Here is a 19,207-nt window from a genome sequence, read left to right on the forward strand (position 1 = left end):
GTTACAGCTAAAGTTTTATTTTCAGAGGCTCGGAGCATCTGTGTAAGAAGAGACTTGTTGGTTGTGTGTGTACCTCTGATTTATGAGCTTAGTGGGCTGAAATCACAGAGGTTTTATGGGAACATGCTTCACAGTCCATACCACACCGAACTGATAACACCTGGAGCCTATAAAGAATCAGTGAGACAGAGAGAGAGAAAACTGTCTACATTATGCTCTAGGGTGTATGTGCTGTCACATTTGTACTTCTTCAGTATGTCCTTGTGTGTGTTTATGATGAATTAAATACATGCAGCAGGTGGTGTCTGATATCAGCGTGTACAGGTTGATGAGTGTGTGTGCTAACACAGTGAGATATTTCACAATGTCACTTGGAATTAAAGTTGGATTATAACGTATTTGTAGGTTGTGTAAGTTTGAGTGTCGTGAAAAACTTTTTGTGTGTTTAAAGCATAAAAACTAGGCTTCTTTGTCAATTTTTCTTTCTATGAGACAACTTTACTTTAATACTCTAATCTTGACATTATTCAAGGCTGACACAAAATCTAACATTATATTTGGGAGCATGTCTGCCTACACAGGATCTGTTTTTGTAAATAGGTTACTTTACTATCTGTTTACTTTATTATATTTTCTTGGCATGAGAATTGTTATTGTTATGTGATACCACCACTTACCACATTATCTGAAGATTTTTGCTAAGATAAATACTAAACTGAGTACTTAAAGCACTAAAATCTGCTAAATAAAGTTTGATAAATCACTGTAATGCGTTCTGATACCAGTTGGTGAACGCTGAACCAAATACCAAAATAAACCAAAATCATGTCAATATAAATGTCAGTCTAAATTTTTTGTCCTAACCAACTACGACGAACGGGGACAGGACATTTTGTCGATGGCTTGGTGTCTGTTTCAGTGCCATTGTTCTGTAGCCCTGCCCATGGTGAAATCTCATTGGTCCAAAATCCTGCTCCTTACAACTTTTCATTACACATCAAATATCTTCTGATCTACTGTGACTGTGCCGCTTCATACAGCAGTTTTGTGTTTAGTGTGGACTGACAGATTTTCGCTTCACTGCAAAAAAATAATTTTCTTACTGAGTATTTTTGTCTTGTTTTCCAGTAAAAGTATCTAAACATTATTAAACAAGATAAATCAAGATATTTTGTCTTGTTTTCAGAGAAATCTAGAAATTTAGCTTATATGAAGAAAATACTATTTGCCAATGGGGTAAGAAAAAAAACTTGATTCAAAGAGAGAAAAAAGTACATTTTTCCCACCCCATTGAAAACAATTTTTTTCTTGTTTTAAGCATAAACCCCACAAAAGTTTGTTAGATTTCTCTGAAAAAAAGTATCTTATGTCATTCTGCTTCCCAAGTAATTTTTTCTTGTTTTAAGGATGTTTCAATATTTTTACCGGAAAACAAGACAAAAACAGTCCGTAAGAAAATTATTTTTGTAGTGTGGAAACTTGTTGCAACATGCATAGTTAGGTTGAATCTTTATGAGATTTAAGATCAAACATAAGTGACAGTAAATGGTATTGTGGTAACTATTTGTTTTCTGTATCAATGTGTTTAGTGGGGTGTGGCGGGTCTGTGTAGAAGTGAGGGGTACAGCAAGGTTCAATCCTTAGACCTTTTACAATTATTCCAGGAAGTGAAAGGTGTTGTATCCTGCCAGTGCCACACCAGAGATACACAGTCAGACAATAATCATTCACTTCCTGTGACAAAAGGACCAGCATGACGTGTAAATACACCACTTGCCTTGGGGTAAGAGTTAGGTCATGCAATCCTTTCCACACCCTGATTCATCAGAATTCAATGAGACAGATAGGCAGACACAAACGCACAAATAAGTTGGTTTCACTATATTAGTGGGGGCATTTCATAGACGCAATGGTTTTCGTGCTAAGATAATGGCATTTATCCCTAAACCTAACCCTCACACAAACCTGTTGACATAATTCAATTTTAAAGCAAAACATGATTTGGTAGATCAAGTCTAGTCAATTTAATTTCTATAGTGCTTTCCACAATACACATGGTTTCAAAGTAGCTTTACAGAAGGTCATGCCTTAAAGGGATCATGGCATGCATTTGTTTTTTAATTATTTTAAAATGTTCCTTGAGGTTCACTTATCCTCGTGCGACCCCGCGGCCTCATGTGAAGACTCGCTATTTTGGATTCGCTATACGCAACGCATAATTTAAATAAATTTAAACACATTACATACTGTTCAGGACAATCTAAGGAGTCATTTAAGGGTTAAACTTCTGACACACGGAGTCACGTGACCAAACACCATGGCGTCGATTTCCGTGAACTGCTTCTACGGCCGCAGCGCCAACAAAAGTGCATCTGGCAAGAAACCTCTTCAAATTTTTTCACTGAAACCTGTTTGGTTGTAAAGAGTAGCATCTCTAATTTTGTTTAATATGCTGCTTTTAATATTTCATTCATTTTTTGCACTTTGGCACACTGATAAACATGAAGTACATGGATGAGTGCTGTGGAGCAGTGTTCTGACAGTCGTTCCAAAAACATGTTTGTTTTTTTGAAGAACTTTTCACAGTAACAAATCTGTGGGTCATTTTGCTTCATTTTAATAAAAAAAAATATATATATTTTATTTTGTTATCACTGTACAATATGGTCTATTAATTAACATTAATAAATGCATTCCTATATATTTATTGTGCATTTTCACATTGGGAATAAATGTATTCATGCAAAAGCTGAAAAATTTTGCTTTCAGAGGCTTTATATGGAGTTAGGATGAAAATAAGTTGCATTATGGACTTTTCTGAGACCAGTGCAGACAGACTGCTGGAGGTTAAGTCATTCACTAAATAGGGAGTCAGGGAGCAAGGGTGCATCCTAAAGTGCATTCACTCCTAAAATCCGACCAAAAGTTCAGTTTCAGGCTGCAGATTATGTTTGGACCACTCAACATGTTTGGCAGACATGGGACAGTACATAAATTCAGAATTTTATAATGCAAAATTTTATTTTAACATGCTTGGTAGTGATTTGATGATGCTGGCCATTACTTTTAATCAGAATGATTTTTTCAGCTTTATAGAAAATCAGCTGTAATGTCTGTAACGTCTCAAAAACATGAATAATCAACACTCCTGGACTCATAACAAACTATCTGATGAAAAAAAATCATCAGATACACAAGCTTGGTATTACTTAAAATTTCACAGCTTAGTCCCACTGTCCACATATATGGACATCAGTTTTTAGTAAAAACTGTTTTTTTTGTTTTGCTTGTATATTAGGTGCTATTAGTTACAAACCAAAAATTGAAATGAAAAATTCACACAGCAGTCACGTGGGGGTCTCAAGAGGTTAAAATATTAGTAAAAAAAAAAAAAAAAAATTTGCACAAAATATTTGTAAAACATGATCATTTTCCACCCTCATTCTGACGCTGTGTTAGAAACATTCGGTTTTGGTGCTGCATCTCCTTTAAGACTTGACAGCACATGCCCACTGTTATGATTGGCACTCTGCTCTTGACTGACTTGCTCTCTCTACTTGCCATCTCACTGCTCAACACTACTGGGCGGGCTACGTAAGTGATAAGGTAAAGTAGGCGTTGATGTTTTGTTGTGGAGGCGGTCAGATGCAAATGTCAGAGATCAAAATTCAAGAGTCATTTTGTTAGCTTGGCATCAAGAAATATTGTTTTTTGCATTGAGGAGGACATTTTGAGTTCTGAAACTTACAGTATGTTTTTATAGTACAATGACCTCTTATATTAAAACATTTGGTCATGTCATGACCCCTTTAATGTACCCAGTGAACAGATTTATAAGAAATCATGCCTGGTTATCTTTAAGCCCCCAGTGAGCAAGCCAAAGGTGACTGTAGCAAGGAAAAAACTCCAAAGATTTTAGTAAGCATATGGAAACTCCATAAGATGTTTAGTTACTGGAGGGAGACTCCAAAGATGTTTATTTAGTTAGTGGAGAAAAAAAAAAAAAAAAAACTTGAGAGGAACCAGACTCAGCTGGGGGAGCCAGTCCACTTCTGGCTTCATGTTAAATTTATATTTGCCAAAATTATTTTTGCATAGTATGTGTAATACAAGTCATGCATTCATTGAATATAAGCATTTCAAATAGTGATGACCACTTCAAATGTCCTCAAGTCAGTTTTGGGGATTTATTGTTTATTTTGGATTAATGGATAAATACCCATGGTGGAAAAATAAAATGAGAGCGAGATAAAGAGACACAGAGATAAAGAGCAAGACAAAGAGGATAACAGAAGAGAAAGGAAGTCTTTAATCCTTCCTAAAGTGCTATGTATTGCTATCTTCATGCTGACTGCATTGCTGCCATACCGCACAGATTTAACCACCCGCCTGCAACAAACCTCCATGAGCTGCCGTGGGGTCGTCACCATGGACACTAGACCACACTTATTTTTGACCACAACCACACCAGCTTCCTCTCAAACTCATGGGGTTTTCAGCTTCACATGTTGTGCTCGTGTTTGTGGATGCAATGCAGTTTACAGTGCTGCTGTGGTCTCAAGCTGTTAAATAGATTCTGATCAATTTATCAGCAGGTTGGTGAACTCTGCTATGGACTCTTTTCACATTTCTTGTTTGGAATGTGGAAGTAAATGTTAGCAGGATAAACGACACAGCGGTCGGTCAGAGTTAAAATGGCAGACCATAACAAATATTCGACCTGGTCTCATAGAATCAAGTTACTACACCTACATTTTTGCTAAATATATTTTGCGCAGCTCGTTGTACTGAACGTATTGTACCAGTTTTCTGGTGAAATGAACTAAAACAACAACAACTTTTATTTCCTTTCTCAAATCACAAGTAAAACAGCAGATTATCAGTTCATAAACACATACTTTTTGCTCTGTTACTCACACATTGCTATCTGAGTCAAAATGTGAGCCAAAAGTATAATCGAAACACCACAAAATGACGTGGTTGCTTTAGCAATCGCGCTTTACATCTCACATTTGATTTTATGACACTATCGGTTAGGTTTAGGTTTAAGGTTTGGGGTTAGGAGGTTGGTTTTGTTGATTTAAAACTCGATAAAGCATTAACCTAAAAAACCTAATCTGTTTGAGAATTTATTTATTTTTTTCGTTCAGGGTGTCTCTTTCAGTGCCACACAGTGGACATTTCACCACCCACGTAATACCATTTTGCAAAACTGCTGACACAGTCGTGTTATTTTCATGAGATCAGGCTTCAAATATTACAGTGTTCCCTTGTGCTCTGACAGAGAAAGAAACAAAACTATTTAGTTTTCATAACTTTCCAAAAGAGGAAGAATTAAATGGATAGTTCACCCAAAAATGAAAATTCCCTCATCATTTACGCACCCTCATGCCATCCTAGATGTGTATGACTTTCTTTCTTCTGCTGAACACAAGTGAAGATATTTAGAAAAATATTTTAGCTTTGTAGGTCCTCACAATGCAAGTGAAAGGGTATCAAAATTGTCAAGCTCCAAAAACACAACATAAAAGTAATCCATAAGACTCCAGTGATTAAATCTATATCTTTAGAAGCAATATGATATGTGTGGGTGAGAAACAGATCAATATTTAAGTCCTTTTTTACTATCACTCTACACTTTTTCTTTCACATTCTTCTTCTTTTGCTTTAGACGATTCACATTCTTAATGCATATCACCACCTACTGGGCTGGATGGAGAATTTATGGTAAAATTGGAGAAGGGTATAGCTGCAGGCATTGCTCCAAAAAGGGGTGTAAGCTTCAAATCGCCATTAAAGATGTACGGAGCCCCATACCTTTTGGAGTTGGCGCAACCCCATTTTGGAGTAAACCCGGCCCCTTTTGGAGATTCCTCCCCCATTTGGAGGTCTCTGGCCTGCAGCTATACCTACTTGTAAAATTGGACATAAATATTAAACTTTTTCTCTCCTACACCTATCATATTGCTACTGAAGATATAGATTTAATCACTGGAGTCATATGGATTACTTTTATGCAGTGTTTATGTGCATTTTGGAGCTTCAAATTTTGATCACGATTCACTTGCATTGTATGAACCTACAGAGCTGAAATATTCTTCTAAAAATCTTTATTTGTGTTCAGCAGAAGAAAGTCATACACATCTGGCATGGCATAAGGGTGAGTAAATGATGAAAGAATTTTCATTTTTAGGTGAACTATCCCTTTAAGAGAGATGGATAATAACAGTCAGAAGATAGAAAGGTGCGAAACTATTTGTAAAGACGTATCATTGAAAGGTATGTAACCATTTTTTTTATGATGCAGTTCATTCTTGTCAACACAAGTAAACAATTTTATGTCCCAATTATCGAATCGCATTTCTCACACAACATTAAAATAACACTACTTACGTAGATAACACTAGATATATGTAGCTAACAAATAAGAAAATAATACTCACAGTCATCCTAACTTCATAACTTAAGAGATTTCCCACCCTCATCTAAGATTTTTCGACTTTTCGGCTTTTGATATACAGTATATTATGCAGACATGTTCATTGTACATTAAGAGAGAACAATGTTTTTTGCTTGAGTCACCCTGCTAAATCAAATCGTAAATATGTCATCAACCATGTGAAGAGGGTCCTTTGTAACTGTAGTCATGGTGACTTTTATTATTACTGTCCCGAAATGACCTACTATAACAGTTCCAATAGTATTGCTCTAGTTTTGATACTGTGATGGTTTTTCATCATGGTTTAGCAACAGTTAGTGTTTCTTTAACAATAGTTTAGCCAGAACTGTGGTGATGCGAGTCAGTATTATTATTGAGACTGCAGCAGGTTTCCTAGAACACAAGGGTCAGTATTGCACTTCGCTGCTTCAATCAAAGCTTTCTGGTCAGTTTTCTGTTCAAACCTTTGTGGTAATGAACACAGATAAAGCCTTAACATTGGTGGTCTGACTATAGTGTTAATACCTTGCTGTTTTACCCAGTATAATGGTTAAATCTGCATTGCCCTGTTCAACCGGTTGCATTTCTGGCATGACTCACTTTTGTTTCCGAAGCTGGTCTGTTTATGAGGTGTTGCTTGTAAAGACCCAAATGGTGTATTAACAATCACCGTCTTACACAGGCGTTGAGTGTGGTTTAGAAACATTTCCAAAAGAAAACAAGCATATAGAGGCTGCTTTCTATAGGAAAATAGTGTTTCATACTACAGATAGGGTTTATTGAGGATAGTTTTGGTAAATGATACAGCATGTATATGTATATGTATAAAGCCTTAACAATTAGCTAATGTGTAAATGTTAGATGGAATGCATAATGTGCATGAAAGTATTGCTAATGCTCATATGTAGCAGTTATGGCATAGCATACACATTTTAATAACACCAGCTTGAAGAAGGAGCCACAGACATATCACTGATGACTTATGGAGGAAAAACATCAGCTTTATTTTAGACCAACTGAGACAGTTTACTTTAGAATGATTGAGCAGGACAACGTATACAGGAACAGAAGCCAAGAAGGCCAGAATGAGACTGAGAGCACTATTGACCTGTGCAGTCCTTATAAGGAAATGGGGGGATGCGGGATTGGCTGGGGGATTGGAGGCTCTGCGCTGTATTGGCTGGCGATGCTGAAGTGACCCTCAGGGAATAAAGCAGCCTTCCAAATATGGAAGAGTCTAGAACAGGCCATCTCAATAAAATATCTGTTACTGGAAGACTGGAGAGAAAGAGAGAAAAAGTAACAGAGTGTAAGTAGGAAGGAAGTGAAAGTGGTTTAAGAAAGGAGTTGAAAGTTTTATCAGAAGTTGATTGGGAAATGCAGAGTGGTAGTTAAAGGAATATTCCTGGTTCAATACAAGTTAAGTCCAGTCGATAGCTTTTGTTGCATAATGTTCAATACCACAAATTGTATTTTTTTACTCATCCGTCCTTTTCTTTAAAAAAAGCAAAAATCTGGGTTACAGTGAGGCAATACACTGGAAGTGAATGGGGACCATTTTTGGAGGGTTTCAAGGCAGAAATGTGAAGCTTATAATTTTATAAAAGCACTTATATCTGTTAAAACTAATGTATTATTTGAGCTGTTTAAAAGTTGTTTAAATAATTTTTACAGTCATTTTAGGGTTTTAGGGTTTGTTGGCATTACAAAGTCATGGCAATGAAGTTGTAAATTTGGCTAAAACTTTAAACAGAAAAGGTAAGTAAGCGATTCTATCACACTAAAATCATATTAACATGCATATTGTTTATGTCTTGTGGCTATACTTTTGAATGAGTTAGTATTTTTATGTTTACGGATTGACCCCATTCACTTCCATTGTAAGTGCCTCACTGGAATCCAGATTATTTCTTTTTTTAAAGAAAAGGATGGGCAAGTAAAAATAATTTTTTGTGGTAATCATTATTATGCCACTAATGCTGTTGATTGAGCTTAACTTGTATTGAACCCGAAATATTCCTTTAAGAGAAGGGATCTCTTTCATAGATGTTTGAGAAACTAATAATGTTAATTTCAACAACTTTATTGGCATGACTGTTTATAATAGATTAATATATATTATAAACACATATTATATTATAATAGAACAAATAAAGAATAGTAATAATGAATGTATTACTATTTTTATTAGCGTTTTGACTGGATGGAAAGATCTTCTGTTTAAGAGCTTAAAAGTCTTGAGTGAGATGTTTGGCATATGAAATAGAAATGGAAAACTTTTTATCTCTCTCTCTCTATCTCTCTCTCTCTCTCTCTCTCTCTCACACACACACACACACACACACATGTTGGTGCAGCTATCATTATGAGGACTCTCCATAGACATAATGATTTTTATACTGTACGAACTATAGATTCTATCCCCTAACCCTACCCCTAAACCTAACCCTCACAAAACAACTTTCTGCATTTTTACATTTTCAAATAAACGTGGTTTAGTATGTTTTTTTAAGCAATTTAAAATATGGGGACACTAGAAATGTCCACATAAACCACATTTATAGCATAATACCCTTGTAATTACCAGTTTGTAACCTAAAAAAGTCCTCGTAAACCACGTTTTTAGTCTAAAAAGACAGTTGTGATCAATTTAGGATGTGATGTTTTGCAAACTTGCCATGCTAAATTATTTCATTTTTGAAATGCTCACAAACTTTGAATGTAAATGGCAAAGTGTATATGTTAGGTGCCACTGTTTCTAATCACCATTTGCCATCATTAGTTAAATTTAAATGGTCCAAATGAATTTTGGACAAATTATTTTTTAAGGTACAAACACTCGTGCAATCTCTCTGTGAATATAATCATAAAAAATGCATGCATAATAATTACAACAGAAGCTAAATGCAGTTTAAAATAGTTTTAGATGGAGTAAATATGTCACAAGTTCCCAAAAGTAGCCTATGTCAACAACTCTCAGACAAAAGAACAGAAGAAGCAATAGCACAGTCTTTGTATTGTGGACATTCCATTTGACCATTCTTTCAATTCTACAAAATAGTTGATGATGGCCATTATAACGATTGAAACCAGCAGATATGGACTTGCTCTTTACTGACTGTTATGAGTCACTCCTGAGCATTAGTCTGAGTATTGAACAGACCCCTTCCTCCCTGCCAGCTCTTGCTCATAGAGGCGACTCATCTGCACCCCTGACACAAGCACACAAGCGAGCCAGGAGAGGAGCATAGAAGAATACAGAACACCACTAAAAATAGACATTACAAATCCACCAAGAAATGATAACTGCACCCATACTCCCATTAGTCTTCAAATCAGAATGCATTCACTCACACATAAACACAGCAGAACACAATTGTGAAATTGAACTAGGAGGATAAACAGACTGGAAAATGTTCCAGAACAGTTTATCTACAGCAGATTTAGAAATGATCCAGGAAACAAAGTCTACAAAGCAAAGTATACAGAATTCCAAACAAAAAGACCGACTAAAGGACAAAAATAAGCAATAAGTTAGACAAAAGCTCTCTTACTCACTGTCAAACTCTTAGTCCTCCAAATATAACTTTGTTATATTATAATGTGAAATTAAGAAAAGTTTGATTTTAGTCAGCTGAATGTGTGCGTGTTCAGTTTCATTTCCAAGAGATAGATGTTATTAGATTTGAAGATTTAAACAACCGAGGGTATCCCGGGGCAAGCACATGAATTAGTATTGATGTGTGATCCGTGATAAATAGTGATCTGAAAATGTTTCATTATAATTCTCTATAATGTTCATTGTGACAAAAAAGACGCTTCTGTGTAGTGTTTTTTGACTGGTTGGTTTAATACATATAAATCTATGTATATTGTGTCTACCTACTATTTCATTTTGTTGGGTTTCCAAATGTTTGTGGACTGTTAAAACAGTAAAAACGCCAAGCTCAAATTATCAATTAAACTAAATGTATCTTGTACTAAGATTGCTTTTAACAATTTAATTCTTAAAATATCTGAGCTCAAATAAAGTCGAGCAGTGGGACTTTTATTACGGACGTTTTCTAGTTGCTGGACTTTTATTGTGACAGTCATGCAGGCAGACAGGAGTCTGTGTGAGTCACACACGAGCACTGGCTGGAGCGAGACGCAGCCGTCACTCAGCGCGTGTCTGCGCGTGCTAATATAAAGACAAGAGCACCTGACGGAGCGACGCAGTCTCACTCATACACACAAACACACACGTGAGGAATTACTTACATGAAACGGGAATAACTTTGACCAGGTCATAGAGAAGGTAAAAACTTTTTCATCTTTCTTTGGGATAACTTTTATGGATTAAAAACTTTAAATTAGGCAGCATTTTCCCTCTTCGTTAACATATTGGAAATAGCTATTTGTTGAAATTTAACATTTCAGTGCTGTTTGTTTTGTTTTATTTTTCATTGCATGCAAGGATTTGTTGCGTTTTCAATATTTAGGGCACATTTACATTGGGTATGTAGCAGACTTTCATTGGAAAAAAAGAAAAGACGTTCAAGTTCAGGAACACAGAAGAGAATAAAGAGATAAAGTATTAGTATTTACATAAGTACATAAGTGTTTTTGCATACTCGTACTGTGTGTTGCTGCTGTTAAATACATATGTGCATTTATTTATTTAGCAGATGCTTTCATCCCAAACAACCTGCAAATGAGAATAATACAAGCACAGGAGAGCAAAGAATATATCTTGAGAGGAGGTTGAAAGAAAGGAAGAAGAAGAAGAAGAAGAAGAAGCAGTAAATTGGTCAAAATACTGTTTTAGTCAGCGCAGCAGGGCTTTGGCAGGAGAAATTGGCTATTCAAACTCGAAGCATCCAAAACACCTGGACTTTTTTTTATTTATTTTTTTATGTTAGTGTCTTTGTCTTTTGCACTTTAGTCCAAGTTTGAACAGTTAATGTTTAGTGCTTTAAAGTTTGTATGGGTTGGCAACATTCATTAATGGTTTGCTTAGTGAAGTCTTGCTTCATATAAACCATTGTACAATTTGTTTTATTGCCGGCTAAGACTGGTTTGGGCTCTACAGCTCTCTCCTTGTTGCTCCATTTGCCTTGTTTAGGGCTGATTTCTCTTTTTCTCTTACCCCTCCCGTCTCTCTCTCTCTCTCTTTCTCTCATTTTCCCTGCTGGTAATCCCATTTGATGGTGATGGGTGATGTCCTCTCGGCCAATCCAGAGAGGAATGTTTTCATTCCTGCAATCCAGACATATACACACTTTGAGGGAGAGAGAGAGAGAGAGAAAGAGAGAGAGAGAGAGAGGGATGCAATAAGACATTCTGTTAAAAGAAAACAGTCTGGTTCTATTTTATGTGCTTTGCATGCAATTAGAGGGAGAGCGAGGGAGAGAGTTGGGGGAGGGTACTGAGGGAGATGGGGTGAAAGAAAAGAGAATTGCAGTTCAAGGTTTTTAGTCTACACGTTATTAGAGCGGAAGAGAAAGAATTAACAGTGAATGGGTCAGTAAATGGAGCGCTGTAACTTTAAACACTTTTCATGTTACTTCCATTACTGAAGGTTCCATTCATGCCTTTCAGACAGGGGAGGACAAGAGTGATGGAGAGAGAGCGAGAGAGCCGAAAGGATGGAGAGCAGACAGGCTAACGAAGAAAGGGAGAGAAAAATTCAGAGGCAGAGGGAATGCAAGACTGTGAAATTAGAGAATATAAAAAGAGAGCGGGGGAAAGAGTAAGCATGAAAGTTAAAGTGTGGGAGCTGGAAGAGAGAATGAGCCTTTTTTTATTTTGGCCTGTCATCTTTATGGAAAGTTGGACATTTCCTCTGAGTCTAGTAGGGAGTGCAGAGAGTGTAGAGCTATTTGGCTTGGGTGGGAGCTGCATTGTGAGATCAGATCTGGGTCAAGCAGCCCTGAGCTCCTAAAGCAGGAACACACTCTACCAATGCCTGTAATCAGAAACCGGGCCTGAAACCAGCATTTCCAGACCCTGTGCATACACATGAGGTCCTCTTTATGTTCACTTTTGACCCCTGGGTACTTGATGCATAACATGTCCAGGGGCTTTTTTTGTCAACATCCAGATTTTAGATTACAATTTATATGAATGAATAGGGGAAAGTGTATATCTCAGGACCTGTAACTGCTCACTATTTCTTGTAAGGTTTTTTTTTTTTTTTTCTTCACTAGTTCATTTAAATGTTCCTGCGTTGTGAGAGATGAATTTGTAAAAGTGCATATATTCCATGTATTCCCTCAATTAATATGAGGTCATAATTGTCCATGCAGAATAATTCTAAAATTATTGGCAAAATGCTGTTTAAAATAGTTTTTGATAGAGGATAGCCTGTCACCCCACAGGACATGTCAACTTTACAATAGTATGTCAACTAACCTCCTAGAAACACGAGGGCAAGAATTGGGAAATTTCTGGAAATTTGTTTGGAGTAACATGGCAAACATCCAGATGATTTTATGCACATTAGTGGCTGTGTGTGTGTCTGATTTGGCCTCTGTGAGTGACAGCACTGCTATTACATTTAGACATAATGGAAGGATCAGATGTAGTCTCCTGCTCCCATTCTTTACTCTGTGGCATGAATAGACTGTGTCTCGAAGGGTGTGATTTTGTTCAGGGAATCAGACGCTAGTCGGATCCCAGTTTTTCCTGCTGACACATGAATCTTATTGCAAACTAAGAACTCAATTTTAGAGCACTGCAGTTAAATGGAACAAGATCTACATCTGTTTGAATGGGTTAGGTTCATGGTAGATGGTGTGGATGTTTGGATTCTGGTGAAAAGTGGAGCTAAGAATGCTGAAGTCTGTGCACTGAGCAGACAGGGTTTAGGTGTGGTTATAATTCAGATTTTAATGTAAGAAAATAGTTAAGATTTATTTTTTTTGTAAGTATAGTATTTATGAGTGAGAGATTTATATGGGTAGTCTTATTGGAAATTAGGCACTGTCATTCAACAAATAAATGGTCTAAATAACAAACACACGAAGATCTACGGATTATGTTTAATAACACGAACATTGCTCTTTGCAGGGAATTTGAAGTCTGACAGTAATTGTCTCAATTTATTGTTTAATGGTGGTGAATTTTTTTACGAAAGCTGTGCTTTGAGAGCTGTATTGGCGGTGCTTTAAAAGAGATGACTTGAGACATCCCACCAAACATCTATCCATCCGTCCCACCAACCAACTAACCATACATCCAGCCATTCGTCCATCAGTCCCACCATCTATCCATCCATCCATCTAGTCAACTACCCATCCATCCCACCAACCATCTATCCATCCCACCAACCAACTAACCATCTGTCCCACGACCACCTAACCATCCGTCCATCCATCCATCCATCCATCCCACCAACCTACTAACCATCCATCCCAGTAACCATCCATCCATCCATCCCACCAACCAACTAACCATCTGTCCCACCAACCACCTAACCATCCGTCCCACCAACCAACTAACCATCCGGCCGTCCGTTTTACCAACAACCAACCATCTGTCCATCCATCCCTCCAAACAACCATCCATCCATTCATCAATCCTTCTGTCCCCACCAACCAACCAATCAACCATCCATCCTACCACCAAACCAAGCAAGCATCCATCCATCCTTCCCACCATCCATCCATCCGTCCCACCAACTATTAACAGCCTGTCCGTCCGTCCAACCAACTAACCATCTGTCCGTCCGTCCCACTACCCAACTAACCATCCATCTGTCCATCCATCCATCTGTCCCACCAACCAACTAACCATCAATTCTTCTGTCCCACCAACCAATCAACCATCCATCCGTCACACCAACCAAGCAGCCATCTGTCCCACCAACCATCCATCCATCCCACCAACCAGCTAAACGTCCGTTCATCCATTCAACCAACTAACTGTCCGACTGTTCGTCTCTTTAACCAACTAACCATCCATACATCCATCCATCTGTCCCACCAACCAACCATCCGCCAACTTGTTAAATTACTGGGTAGTTAGCTGATCTATGAATTATTTTTGTCGAGATGCTTAAATGGAATCAGTCTACTGATTCAGTCATATTTCAGCAGAATCAAACATCGAATCAGTCAGGTAATTATTAGTTATCAGTTTAGGGGTGTAATAACAGTTCCAGAGAGTCGTCCAGGGGCATGGTAATGCCTTAAAGGGTGTGGTTACATCTTGGTTAAGGTGTTTGGAGTATGAACCAGTTGTGCTGCATTGCATTTTGTAGGAGTGCCTGAGCATGCTTTTGCAGAAAAATCTCAGTCTCTTCCCATGTGTTCCGTTATCTTTGTTTGTTTACACTGTTGGATAAACACATTTAAGCTCCAGCACATTTTGAAATCCACAGTGAAGTATATGTTGCCACAGTAGCTAAAATACTGGTGTTTGTGTTGGCATGTGGCCTCTGAATATAATTAAACTGTTTGGAGATAAATCTTTATATGTGTGTTCTTTCATACCCTAATATAACGCACCCACAAAAACACAGCACACACGTGCTCACACAAAGCCAGATCTAATTTTTAAACAGCTTAACAAAAACTCAGTCTCTCCCACTCTCCCTTGCTTGCTAAGAATAGACTTTTCTTCTCTTTTTTTCACACTCTTTTAACCAAGTTATTCTCTCTCTGTCTCACTGCATTTCTTGCACACAGACACAAGCACACAATGCAGGAGCTTCTCTGTAAACACAGAGAGTCCTCTAATTATCAAGTATTTAAACTCAACAACTTCCTGGCCTCTTTAAACTACTTCCTGTGATTGCAGATGGTTAAAAACAGTGAAATCCATACACACAACTCAACTCACGCACACAGATAGACACAAATTTAGACACAACACAACATTGTCTGAAATCACACTTGTATCAGTCCTCAAAACATGTTTAATACACAATTAGTAAAAGTAAACATCTGAAAACATTTCTGCAGGCTGTATTTTCAGCTTGTCACTCTTCTGCAGTGACTTGTGGCTGGAACAGTCTGATGACGTGGCCATTAAGTACTGACAGAACAGAGGTTAATTAAAGGGGTTAGACATAAGATTTAGAGAATATTACAACAGGATAGCGTGAGGAGAAGAAATGTAAGAGATAAAAGGAAAGAACAGGCTGTTATGATCTGGAACTTTGTCAGGTTAGATGCCATATTTAATTTGACTTGAAAGAAAACAGGGCTGTTTGGGATAGGAGAGACAGTCTGTTCAATGGGTTGTACCGTTTTGTACCTAAGCATTGATTGATAAGTTGGTCATACATTGAAATTCTCTCTCTCTCTCAAAAAAAAAAAAATAATAATCCAGAGGACCAAATGAAAAAAATAAAATAAACGACTGTAAACATGGGTTGTAAGAATTATCCCTCACTGCCCGTTTAAATTTTTGTCAATTAAAAGATTAAGTGTGTAATTTCTGGGGATCTAATGACAACTAGCAAAGCTGCAAAAGGATTGTTTCCAAACAAGTTTCCTGAAAACTCCCACAATCTTCCATTAGTCGGACAAATGGACAGTCCCATCCCAATTTCATGCCATTAGTTGAGCCAATGTTGCTGTGTTGGGCTGGTTGGGATGCTCAAACAGAGCAATATTTTAAGAGCCACAGATAAGTATTTACACTTTTTGGGGAAATTAATCGATTGGATTACTTATAGCGGACACTGTATATTAAACTGGGGTTAGAAAAATCATTTCAACATAAAAATTACACATGAAAAATAGTAGTGGATGTTTCCCAATAATGAAAACATGAATCATGAGTTCATGTTTTCATTATTGAGAAACATCCACTGCTATTTTTCATGTATTTTGTACCCTTTCCGGAGCACCTGTGGCATTTTTTTGAGTACCAGATGTGCTATTGGATGTAATTCTTTTTTAATGATAAAAATTACACACTTCACCTTTTAAAAAGGCATTTACCATTAAGGTCCATTACACAATTAATCTAATTAGAATCATCATAGGTCTTGGTATAAGTATTAAACTGCAAAAGTATGTGATTTATTTAAATATACTGTCTGCGTGTGCTGCGCGCTTCACAGTGAATGTGTGAAGCAGCTCGTGCTAAAATCACCACATAAAGAGCATCAATCGCGCTGTGTGTGTTGTAATAGATGACAGAACAGAGTACTTACAGTATTAACTGTGAAGTGCATAGTGCCGGTAGAATATGTTTATATAATTAAATCGCAGCATTTTCCACTTTAATAATCACACTAGGCCATTTAAACAACTGCTCACCCAGGGGTGTGAAGCTGCCGTCAAAAACATACAAACTGGAAAGCCTTCATGTCAAAATAAAAGTTTGATTCAACTTGTGACACATATTTTAAAATTGTATAGTAAAATTTAATTTTCACTAAAATATATATTCACTATATTAATGTTTAACCAATATCTCACAAGTAAGATTACTGAAAAAAAAGTTTTTATTAATGTTTTAATTTATACTGTAATGCTCTGATGTGCAGCACTTTATTTGATAAAAAATAAGACCAGTGTTGTGTTTTAGATTATGCTTAACAGAAACACAATTTCCTGTCATGTCTGCATAAGATTCAGACACTGTGCAACAGGCTTCAGAGGAAGATAGGAACAGAAAAAGATATGTGCAGTGTGGCGAGCAAGACAGCAGAGAGAGTGAGAAGAAAGTAAAAGCGGAGAAAAACTGACTGACCGACACAAAGAGCGAAAGCAGAGTAGATTCCCAGAGCTCTGTGGGCAGGTTGGATTTAGAAGTGATCTGTTGGCATGACCCCATACAGTAGTTCTGTTTGCTCTCGGCCTTGCCTTTCTATGACATAATATCAGAAATAAATGGAGACACAAGTTTTTAAGTAAGCTCTACTTGACAATTTCTATAATCAGCTGAGCTACTCAGTTACGGTATGTCTAAACACTTTTCTCTGATGCAAAACAGACGACTTCGACAATTATTTGTGTGATTTTATGTAAGGTCAAGCGTTTCTCTGGGGTTCCCATAAAACAGTAGGAGCTGCATTTGTATAAGTGCAGTTTATAGACATGTACCTAAAATTAGACAGGAATGTTTGTAAGGAATGTGTGAGTGTTTTGTGTCTGTGTAAAGAGGTCTTCTTTATCTCCACAAGTAACAAACTTTGTAATTTGGTAGAAAATTAATTGAGAGAGTTACTTCATGTAACCATTTGACTGAAGGCTATTATTATTTAAGCAGTGCTGTATACTATGTTTGCTGAACCTCTCTTCCATCAGTGTCTCAAAATCTTTCAGACTTTGTTGATTAAAAAAAAAAAAATATATATATATATATATATATATATATATATATATATATAATATAATATAATATATATATATAAAGGCAGGAACCTCAAACCTGAAGCACCATCTCCACACTGTAAAAAAATTTACTGTAAAAAATTTGCAGCTGTGGTTGTCAGATATTCACCGAAAAAATGACGGTAACCTTGTTTCAGGCTTTATGGGATGTAATTTTGATGCCTGTATATTTTACAGTGCATTGCCATCGTTTATATTATTAAATAATAAACTTGATATATTAACCTACTGAAACTGTAAAAATCTGCTTTTCACTTTAATGTATTGTCAATCACCGTAGTAATTACACAAGGGCACATGATGACATGAAGTTCATCAATAGTGGCCTTTCCAAGAGCAATGACCAATAAACATGAAAAGACAGCGCTCAGTGTCACTCACACAAACACCAAACACCATCAGTGTAACACATGTGAAATTAAAATAATGCAATAAACATCAACTAAACTACATCAAATATAACACAGAACACCCCAAAGTACATACAGTAACTGATATTAAAAATAAGAAGAAACATGACTATTCTCATAAAATATAATGAAATGAATACTCTCTTGTTAAACATAATATACATTTGTACTATTAATTAAAAATCATACTTTTTATATACATTTTTTTTTTCATTTTACCGTAAAACTACATGTATTGTCTTTTTAAATATATTACACATTTTTACCGTTTATTTTAAGGTAATGACCCATTAACCAATTAACACTTTTTTACTGTAGCATTTTTACAGTCTTTTACCGTTAAAATAAAAAATAAATGTACAGTGCACGAGCATCTTCACATGGAATTTGCAGATATGAATGTAAGTGAAAATATATAGTAAAAAATTATAGACCCCCTTTAAAAAAAAAAAAAAAAAAAAAAACCTAAAATACATTTTTCTACATATTTTTTGTAATGACACATTTGGTAGGCTAACATTATGTTTCTGCTCTCTGTCACACAAACACAGCAAACCGATTTAAGGGTGTATACTGTATGCAGCATGATGTTTGTTCATACATTTATTTGTTTAAGTACAGCAACAGTTGGCCTAATGTGTGTTAAATAGGCTACTACTAATAATAAGTTTTATTTGTAAAGGTTTACAATGTGCTTTAGAGGCATTCAGGAAAACAAAATGACAGTAGGTCCTACTGGACAAAAACACACAAAAACAAAAATACACTGAATGAATGAGGGATTATTTTTAGTAGGTATTGTTTAGAATCAGCTTGTATGATGGCTTTAGGTGCTATCATTTAGATGTTTAGATCATCATTGTTTTTACAATCATCTTAACCAAGGTCGTTGGTTTTTTATGATGGAGTAACTCCTGTTTCCCAAACCAGCATGCAGATCACTCATATAAAGTAGAACTTAAAGGATTAGTTCACCCAAAAATGAAAATTCAGCCATTGTTTAGTCACCCCTGTGTTATAACCAT

At 36.5% G+C, this 19,207-nt stretch overlaps 1 protein-coding gene across 5 annotated transcripts in view; it reads left to right on the forward strand.

Annotated features, from left to right (window-relative positions):
* LOC127410002 (palladin-like) overlaps positions 1-19,207 on the forward strand; it is a 157,350-nt gene that overhangs the window by 89,026 nt on the left and 49,117 nt on the right. The window contains exon 1 of one of the 5 annotated variants that reach the window (XM_051644977.1): positions 10,580-10,736. The exons of the other annotated variants lie outside the window; for them this stretch is intronic. The gene's annotated coding sequence lies outside the window, so the exon portion shown is untranslated. Of the gene's footprint in view, positions 1-10,579; positions 10,737-19,207 lie in introns of those variants that run through there. 5 annotated transcript variants of the gene reach the window in all.

Source organism: Myxocyprinus asiaticus, chromosome 19 (genome assembly GCF_019703515.2).
Source record: "Myxocyprinus asiaticus isolate MX2 ecotype Aquarium Trade chromosome 19, UBuf_Myxa_2, whole genome shotgun sequence".
Classification (NCBI taxonomy): domain Eukaryota; kingdom Metazoa; phylum Chordata; class Actinopteri; order Cypriniformes; family Catostomidae; genus Myxocyprinus; species Myxocyprinus asiaticus.